Source organism: Arvicanthis niloticus, chromosome 15 (assembly GCF_011762505.2).
Source record: "Arvicanthis niloticus isolate mArvNil1 chromosome 15, mArvNil1.pat.X, whole genome shotgun sequence".
In the NCBI taxonomy this organism is placed as follows: Eukaryota; Metazoa; Chordata; class Mammalia; order Rodentia; family Muridae; genus Arvicanthis; species Arvicanthis niloticus.
The window spans coordinates 55703904-55713570 of NC_047672.1; positions in this window are offsets into that span (position 1 = coordinate 55703904).

A 9667-nucleotide genomic window follows, 5' to 3' on the forward strand; every position below is an offset into this window, starting at 1 on the left:
TTCTCTTCCTTAAGTAGAGAGGCTGTTGGTAATGTCTGCTTCCTGGTAGAAGTGCACTGGATTCAGAATGGAATACTAAGATTCCATTTCAATTGCATTCTGTCTGTGCTTGGCTATGGAGTTCATGGTTCTATATTGGATTCTCTCTCTCTCTCTCTCTCTCTCTCTCTCTCTCTCTCTCTCTCACACACACACACACACACACACACACACACACACACACACACACACGCGCGCACACACACATACACACCACACATGCACACCACGAAAATAATTACATAGGAAATCACTTAGATGCAAAGTTTGGAAGAATCTTTTATGTTCATCAGAATCTCCCAGAGAAACCCAAGTGTTCCCATAATACTTTCTGACTCTAAACCTTGGATTTTCAAATTACTGTTTAACTTATTATAGATATATCTTAAATTTTCCTTAGTATTTTACATCCGATTTATAAATCTAATTATTGTATTAAAATAAAGCAATTCAGCAATCACTTTCAAGCAATTCTTTGAAACATAATTAATTAAAATTGTTTAAATATTTTAAGCTGAATATATAAATTTAAAGTGGCTGAGTTTTTGAAAACCCCAAGCTCATTAGCAAATAATGTCTTTTAAATTACTTACGTTAATCTTAATTACATTAAATTAAACTTTCAAATACGTTGAAGCTCAAGTCCTTTGTAAATGCCTTGATTCTGTTTATAAACTTTCTACAAATCTCTTCTGCTTTTGAAGTAAGTTATTTAATTATATAATTTAAGTGGAGATTTCAAAAATAATTAATTGGTTATTTCTATGTACCATATTCTACTATTACCAAAATATATATAAACATATATGCCCCTATATATATAATTCACAATATTAGTGATAGATAATAGCATATAGTATTGTTACTATACATAGTAGTAATAGTAGTATATATACTAAATATAATAATTATATATTAATAATAATTATATAATAATAGTATATATTACTATATATAATAGTAATAGTATATATACTACATACTAGTATGTATACTATATATAATAATTATATAATAATACTATTTATTACTATATATAATAGTAATAGTAATATGGCTTACGTCTACTTACTCATTTGCATATTTGTTCCTACTCTCTGGGGTGACATTCCAATGGCTGTCAGATGCCATTTAACTTTCTAGTGACAGGCCTTCATTCATACTTAGTGGAGCAGCAGGCTGGATGAGTGACATTTCCCAAATTTGGGGAGGATGAGAACTGGTCATAAGACCAAAATCCATCCAGTAAAATAGAAGCAATGTGTGTAACTTTCAAGAGAACTACTTAAGACAAATGATTTCTGTGGGACTTGGATTTGTTCTCAATCTTTCTATCTTTCTGCCTTCCTCTTTTTTGTTAGGTGCTGGGTTTGATTTTGAGCTGACCAAGAAGACCCAAACCAACTTTCAGCATGGTGACATAGAAGAAACTGGAACCCTTGATCACCATAGACCTATGTAGTCTAAATTGTCTGTTTGCTGTCAGGAAAATAAAAGTGACTTTAGCTTATTTATCACATATCATTAATTCTACACATAATGAATTCTATTCTGAACAGATCTTCCTACCAACAGAGCTACTTTATCTTTCCAAACTATGTTGTTGCCAGTTTCTGTGTACTGACCTGACTTAACATACAAAGCGCAAGAATGCCTGGATGTTGACCAATGTTAAGAGGACATGCTGAATTCCACTTACTTACTTTCTAGCCTTACTAGACTTCTTATTTTCTAAAGTTTCCTAAATTAGGTTTATTGAAGGAGTTCATTTGGAAATGTGATTTAAAGCGGCAGTCTCTTATCCATGTGCCTGGTGATAGTCAAATAGCTTATTTACTCATTCTAGTCTATTAAAAATCCTTTCTGTTCCTTATCATAATTCTTTACAATAATTAAATGATATTTCATTGTATTCTGAAGACTCTGACTTATGCTCAAATAGAGACCTAGTTTTTTGAAAGACAGCTTAATGCCCTTTTTGATGAATGATGCTTTAGCTTCAGGTTTCTGGAACTGTACAAAATACAGTAGCAGGGCCTTAGATGCACTCTGTAAAGAAAGATGAGTCACGAACTCAAATATATTGAGGATACAGTATATCTTTATTGTTAATTCTTATAAGTATGGTTATGTTAAGGTCTCTGAAAAGTCCTGTAATGAAGAGATTTAGTTTTAAGAAATACTACAGAATTTGCAGAAACTTCTGGAGAATAGAATTCTAGTGCTGGAAAACTCCTTAGAAAGCTGAGCGCAGTGAGACACACTTATAATCACAGGATTCAGAAGACCAAGATAGAAAGGTCATAAATTCCAGGCTAGCCTAGGCTATGTAGGAAAACATTTCAAAAAACAAAAAGAAAAAGAAAAAGAAAGAAAGAAAAGAAAAGAAAGAAAAAGAAACAAACAGCAAAACAAAGTAAAAATAAAATAACCAAATTAAAAAATATCTTAGCAAAAGTCAAACCAATACCTCCTCCTCAGCGTATCCCCAAATCTTTCTTTAGCTTCTTCAGTCTGCCCTACCTGGATTTTCACTTGTTTTTCTTAGCTGCTTTCTTTTGTGTCTTCTAAAGCCTAATCTCTCTGAGAATACCAGTCAGATCATATTGAGGCTCATTATAGTGTTCTATTTTTACCTGATTTCGTCTTCGAAAGCCATTGCTCCAGACATAAGTCACTTTTTGAGGGAGTAGGAGGCCACATATTGCTTGACAAGGGAAGTGATGAATAAACAAAGATATAAAGGATAGAAATTAAGAAATGAAGGCAAAGTGTAGGTAGGAGGAGAAGACAGTGGCTCAAAGGACTGTCGTAGACTGAGAGCATGGATCCAAGCTACAGAATTATATGCAGCAAGGATGACTAAAGGGAAAGCAACAGGAAACCAGACAGGGTTAGGCAGGTGGGGCTCCTTTGAGTTCCCCCCAAATAACTGGATCTTTGAAATGGTGGTTAGAGTATCAGATTTGCATTCTGAAAAGGTCACATTGGCTGCAGTTTGAAAAAGAAACTGGAAGAGTATCAGAATCGACGGGGAGAGGGAAAGGCATATGGAGGTGTGCCATAACTAATGGCTGTGAATGGATGAGCCAATAGACAACGATTCCTTAGAAACAGATAGGAGATAAGCTGGAAGAAGGCATTGGATTCTGATTTTTTGGTGATTCTTTAATGAGTTATGCACAGACTTACTTTATGACTCGCCAGGTCTACTTTCTGGAATGCACATCAAAGAGTGAAACACAGGTACTAAGGAACATTGGTACTCTTCACTGTAACTGAGAAGAAACAACATTGAGGTCTATTAACTGGTGAATGGCTGAACAAACTGGCATGTTCATCATGGGATGAATTTATCAGGACATGAGTATTATTCAGTTACAGGCGCAATGAAGTAGCAGTACATGCTGTGGTATGACTGGACCTTGAAAGTAAATGAATTAATAGAAGTCAAACACAAATGTCACAGATTATATGACTCTCCTAGAGTGACATATTTAGAACAAGTAAATCCATAGAGACAAAAATCTAGAAGAGTGTTTATTAGAAACTGTGAGGAAACTGAGGCTTTCTTTGAGGATGATGGAATAGTTCAATTATATTGTAAATATTCAAATTCCAGCGAATTAATATTTATTTATATTTTGTTATTTTAAGGTATGTATGCATGTGCCTGCATAAATTTATATGCACCATGTGTTTTGCAGTAACCTGCTGAGACTAGAAGATGTAAGTGGAAGTTGTGAGTGTGAATTGTATAAACTTTTTTAAAAGGCTAAAATCATTGGAAAGACTAAGTAGAAAATTGAAGTATTAAAAATGAGCAGAAAAATCAGTGATAGCCGACAGGATAAAGCAAATGTGGAGAGACTTACCTAAATAAGTCTCTGAAATCGCCTTTTATTATAAAAAGAAGGAAGGAGGAAAGACAGTGGGCATAGATGCTTTTGTGCATTTAAGGTCAAGCAGTTGAAGTGAACCCACATGGAAGCATTTACTTTCTGCAATGCACCCTAGACCACCATGTGTTCAGTGAGGTTGAAGGGTGAGGTGAAGATTTAGGGAGCATTTTTAGAAAATAGCTAGCCAAATACATTGGAGAAAGTGAGAGTGTAGACCAGGATTAAATATTAAGATAGCTAGAGCCAGGTAAGTCCAGTTGCTGGTGTGTTTTGCTGGCTTCTCAGCTGTGTATGATTACTTCGTTTCAGGGAAAGAGTTGGATTATCTAGAAGTTAGGTTTTGCAGGATTTAGACAATAAAATGCAAGGATGTTAAGATATTGACAAGTGTGCAATTGAAACAATAAATAATGAAATGTTATCTCAGGAGGGAATTAAAGAAAGACATCGTTGATTAAATGGGAGAAAACAGAGGATCAATGCATTGGAGGGACAGATGAAGTTGGAGAAAGGCCAAAGGATGCCCCACCCAATTGACAATGTGCAGGAGTAATTGGACATGGTGGGCAGTGGATGGATTGGTGATTATTCTGGGAGACTGATAGAGGAAGCAATGACTAAAGGAAAGCCTGAGCTAAGAGAGAATACTTAGAAGAGGCTGAAAAATGAAGGGGTCAGTGTGATGGACAGGCAAGTGTGAGGTCTGCCTGGCTACTGAGAGCTGTCACGTCTTCACTGGGACTGGAGTGGACACTGTTCAGGTCAAGATGCTGACTCTTTTGATTAGATAGAAGACATGTCACGGTGGAGGCGTGAGTCAACAAGGGACTGTTAAGAAACAGTAAGGGCAAATGGAGTGGCTTTGATGGACAGGATTTGAGAACGCAGACTGGGAGGATATTGGTTCAAAGGCAGTCAGGGGGTGTTCAGACTTGACTGCATACGTAGAAGTGGTTTAGACAGTAATGCAAGGTTGTATTGTAGAAAAAGTAACACCAAGGAAGAGATACAACTTAATGAAGCCAGGAATAACCTTGTAACTGAGGTCAAGTGTATTGAGCGTGTATCTGACAGAAGAACGTGATCAGTAAACACAAGCACTTGCCCAAGTCTTTCATGACATGGAAATCGAACTCAGGATATTGGTCCCAGACATCTTGAAAAGAAAGAGATGGAATGGTGGGAGGATTATAAGGAGGAATGTGGGGTCTCAGAAATTAGAAGCTTCTGGTCCCTATAAACCAGTCATGGCTTGTTGTTGGAAAAATCATCACAGCAGGTAAGGCCTGGGAATATAGCTTAGTGGTTCAGGGCTTGCTTTCTAAATGTAAGTCCCCTCAGTTTGAATTCCAATTCACACCACTGCTGTTTAAAGCCATCCCAAACTTTCCTACCTTATTCCAAGTCCAAAGTCCACTCAGTCACAAGTAGCTTCAGTACCTGTGTCTGTATGCGTGCATCCTGGAGACTGAATTGTTTGCTTTGTCTGTGCTACGCAACTGAGTTACCTTCCCGATCTCATGACCGTTCTTAACTGGTAACTCAGTTCCCTTCACTCAGCATGGCGGTGGCCTGCTGTTCCTAAAACATCCCAGCCAAAGCTCAGGGCCACCACTTACTCTCCTTCATCTGTGATGATACGATCATACTTTCTCTTTTCATGTCTTTGAAGGTTCTTTTGAAGGTTTCTCTGAGTGACTTACCTGGAGCATTGCCTTGCTGCTGAGTTCTTACCAGTGTCTGCCAATGAAATTTCTTTATTCTTCCTCTGTCTGCCTTCCTCCATAGATGGCAAAGTGAGAGGGCAGGGATTTTCTTCATTCTTTGCCAAAAGTCCCAAAGTACTTTCATGTTGAAAGCACAGAGACTCAGTTGAGTTAGATGACTATGTAAATAAGTAGGACCACAGCATATACAGCTGGGCTGTGCTCCACGGGGGTGCTACCATGTACCTGTTGCTTTGCTCTGTCTGTGAACTTTGCTATTTACTCTCTGGATCCTTTGCTTTACACAGCCAGTGCCAGCTACAAACCCTCAAGGGACATACATAGTGTTCCAACACTATCCGTTTGTATCTAGAACCAACTCTGATCACCAGTTTCTAGATGACATCTCTTTGAAAGGTTGAGGGGTGTGGACGAACACAGCTGGTTAATGCCAACAGAGGACAATCTCGATACAGAGAATGTTCTGACTTGAAGTAAAAATTTCTTGCAGTTGGTAGGTACTTTGGGTATAAAACAACAACAACAACTGTAAATACTGGATTTTATGCAGGGAACTCTACATTGTACACAGGCTGGTTTTCTATCAGGCAGACAGTCTGAGGCATATGTTATTTTCTTCATCCAGAACACTCGATTTCTTTAACCTCAAAAGAGTAGGTTGATTTGTGTGTCATTTGGCGTTGTTTGTAAACTGTATTTGTATTTTTTTTTTTCTTAATCTTTGGTTACTTCTGAGTACTGGTGAATTCTACTGTCTGTTGAGAAACTGAGTGTGTACCCCGGGGTTTGAGCTCCAGAGCCAGGTGCTGGGGAGTGAGGAGCCAGGAAGAGAGCCAGGCAGAGAGAAAGCAGGAAAGCAGGAAAGAGCATTAGCAGAGTTGGAAAGATTGCCTAAGGCAGAAGAGAAGCTGGGAGAGGGGCTGCGGACGTGATGACCGGCCAGTTTCCTGAGAGCCTGCAGCAGTCCTGCTGACAGCTGACCCACAAACCTGCCAAAGCCTCACAAAAGCCATGAAACTTCCTGCAGACACAGGCCTCACTGGGGGAGCAAGGGTCTTCCATCTTCTGAAAAGTGAACAGAAGACAGTGTTTAATTAAGGGGGAAAAAAAACCCAGTTCTGTTCTTGTGAGTGTATTGTTTTCAATCTTTAGGAAACTTGGTAGAGTGTTTTTAAAATCCATTGGAAGACTCTTAAAAAGAGTGACTTCCCGTAGATGTGCTGATGAAAGTAGATTAAGGCCTAAGATTTTTAGAGGACTGGACAAGAACATTTTGGGTCTTTGTAGGAAACCTATTTTATATTGATTAGTTAAACCAAATCAGACAAACAGATACACTTGGTCAATTTAATTTTCCAGGGCACATCACCACAGTTACAAGGTGGTGGCCCAATGACCAAGGGGGATGAGACTTTCTGGGAATCTGGCTTGATCTGATTATTCCACTTGTTCTTTGCAGTTGACAGATCTGTTTAGTCTAGACCTAACATTTTGCTTTGTTTTTACTGTAATGTTGTCTGTGTACACTAAAGAAACTTGTGCTAAGTGGTGGGCTCGATGTCTGAGGTGAACAGCCTTAAGGTGACTAGTGTTTTTCTGTTTTGCGTTGAGGAAGTATATACTTTTTACGAACGAAAGATTATGATAAATAAGTGGGGGTTATGATAATGAAAAGGATGTAGGCCATAGCATCAATGAAGGGGCATAAGACAGACACAGAACCACATGGGAGTCTAGCTTGTGTACCTGTATAAGCAAATGTCCTGGGAAGAATGTAAGTAGCTTTGTAGGCCTTTGAAGGAAGAGTAACATGGAAATGGGCAGACAGTGGAGGTGGGCAGTCCATCACTTTAGAAAAGACAGAACAAGTAGATGGACTAAGCTGGTGCCACGTTTTCAGGACACTAAAAGATGGAAGGAGAAGGGAAATAGACAAAACTGAGATAGGATTTAGTCAGATCACTGAAGATCCGAATTCCAGGTCAAATATTGGGATGGAAAAAGGGTGGCCAAGGATACATCTTTGAGAAAGTAACAAAATCAATAGCCCATCAGAATAAGCCCTGGATTTCCCCACAGTGTTACAGAACACATTATAGCAGTGCACACATTTGTCCCTAAACTGCAACAACAGAAGATACCACTGTCTCCAGCACACAGGGTATACTTTTACTCTTTAGATTACCTCTTTTAATTAAGAATCAATTATTAGCAGATTTTCACTTGTCATCTTAACTGTTCAACCTCAAGTCAAAATAAAAACAGAACAAGAAACAGCTCATTATCAACACAACTTTACATGGGGTCGCACAAAACTTCCCTGACACGAAAAATAATTAAACGTGAACTTCTGGCTTTTGGAAAACTTTTCCTTCACTCAACCAACCTGTCTCATTTACTCAGTTTGGAGACACAAAATCAGGTCAAAGTTTGCATGTAGTGATTTCTGTTAACACCAATTATTTCCTTGTATTGGAGAGTTCTGTTTTGGTTCTGTTTCTGTTCTGATAGGCTTTGTGAATAATCAAGACAGATACATTTAAGAACAATGTGTTAGTTTCCCCTCACCCTTGTTGCATGGAGTCCTTTGAAATCTAGGAAGGGAGGAGAGGTAGGGCACCAGGACTACAGAGTTACACTTGAGGGTGCCATTCATGTCTCTCCTGGCTCCACTTTCCCTTAACTTTCTCCTTCTCTTCTCTTCTCTTCCTCCCCCCTCTTCTTCTGCCCTCCCCCTCTCTTTCCCACTTCCTCTTCCACTTCCCCCTCTTCCTTCTCTTCCACCTGCTCTCCCTCCTCCTTTCTCGACTCTCTTCCTCCCCTCCCTCCCTTCCCCTCCTCATTTGCTTGTACACCTTCTTCCTCTTGGTCCAATGTTAGAACTCTGCCCTTAATTCGATTGGTAACTGTTATCTTAGAATCTTTCAGGGTGTTTGCAATTCGTTTTATTGGCCTTTTGAATTCTTCTTCAGAAATTGACTGTGGAAATGTTAGAAGCCCCCACACCCCCGCCCCAGAAAGAAAAATCTAAATGTGTAGGATTTTCTGGATGTGTGGAAACTTCCTTCTGTTTGCTCTTTCATTTTATTATGTGGTCCCTTCCCCTCCCTTCTCCATCTCCTCCCCTCCCTTCCTCTCCCTTCCATTTCTCTTTTTTTCTTTCTCTTTATTTTCATGTTGGGGGAAAAGGTATCACTCCTTACACATTTTCATACTGACACTTGGGTTGAAATTTTGTTCTCCTCAAACCTTAGAACACTAGGACTATGGTGTCATCGTGCAAGGAGAGCTCATAGAAGAGCCCCTAAGAAAATTGACAGCCTCCCCCCCCCCTCGGGTCCTAAATGATTAGAGGAGGACCAGGTTTGCTTCTGTCCTGAGTTATGCTTTTAATTTTAGAATATGGTGGTCTTTACTGTAAAGACTACCCCGTGGCCTGTGTGCTTCATTGTGAGGGTGGAAAAAATTCTCCCCTCAGGCTCTGCCTGGGCTCTTCACTGAGAGATTCCATTTGTCTGAACTTCCCAGGCTGACTCACTGCCCTGGGAAGGCAGAGTTCAACCTCAAGGAGCTAGGAAGCCCCCCTCCCCCAGCTGCTGCCTTAAAGACACAATATCCACATTCAACTGAAAGTCTGGGAAGGCCACACTGGACTGGCCCTTTGTCACTTCCAGCAGCGTTGTTTATGATAAATATAAATTCTAGTGAATATGCAATCCTTTGCTCAAAGATCCCTGTTAAGAGGGAGCAACACAAACTGAATTTTTACAAGATTTTATAAAATAAAGGTCACCTGCATCTTCCATGAGAAGAGTAAGAATATTTATTGTGTGATTAAAGTTCTGATCCATAGGGGGAGGAACAATTATTTGCATGTCACGATTTTTCCTCCTCCTTAATTCTCGACCCACTCACATCAAAAATTAACAACAGGTAGCATCAATCTCTTCTCAAAATACGTCATTCACAGGTAACTGGGAAGGGGGGCCCCAGGCTTCA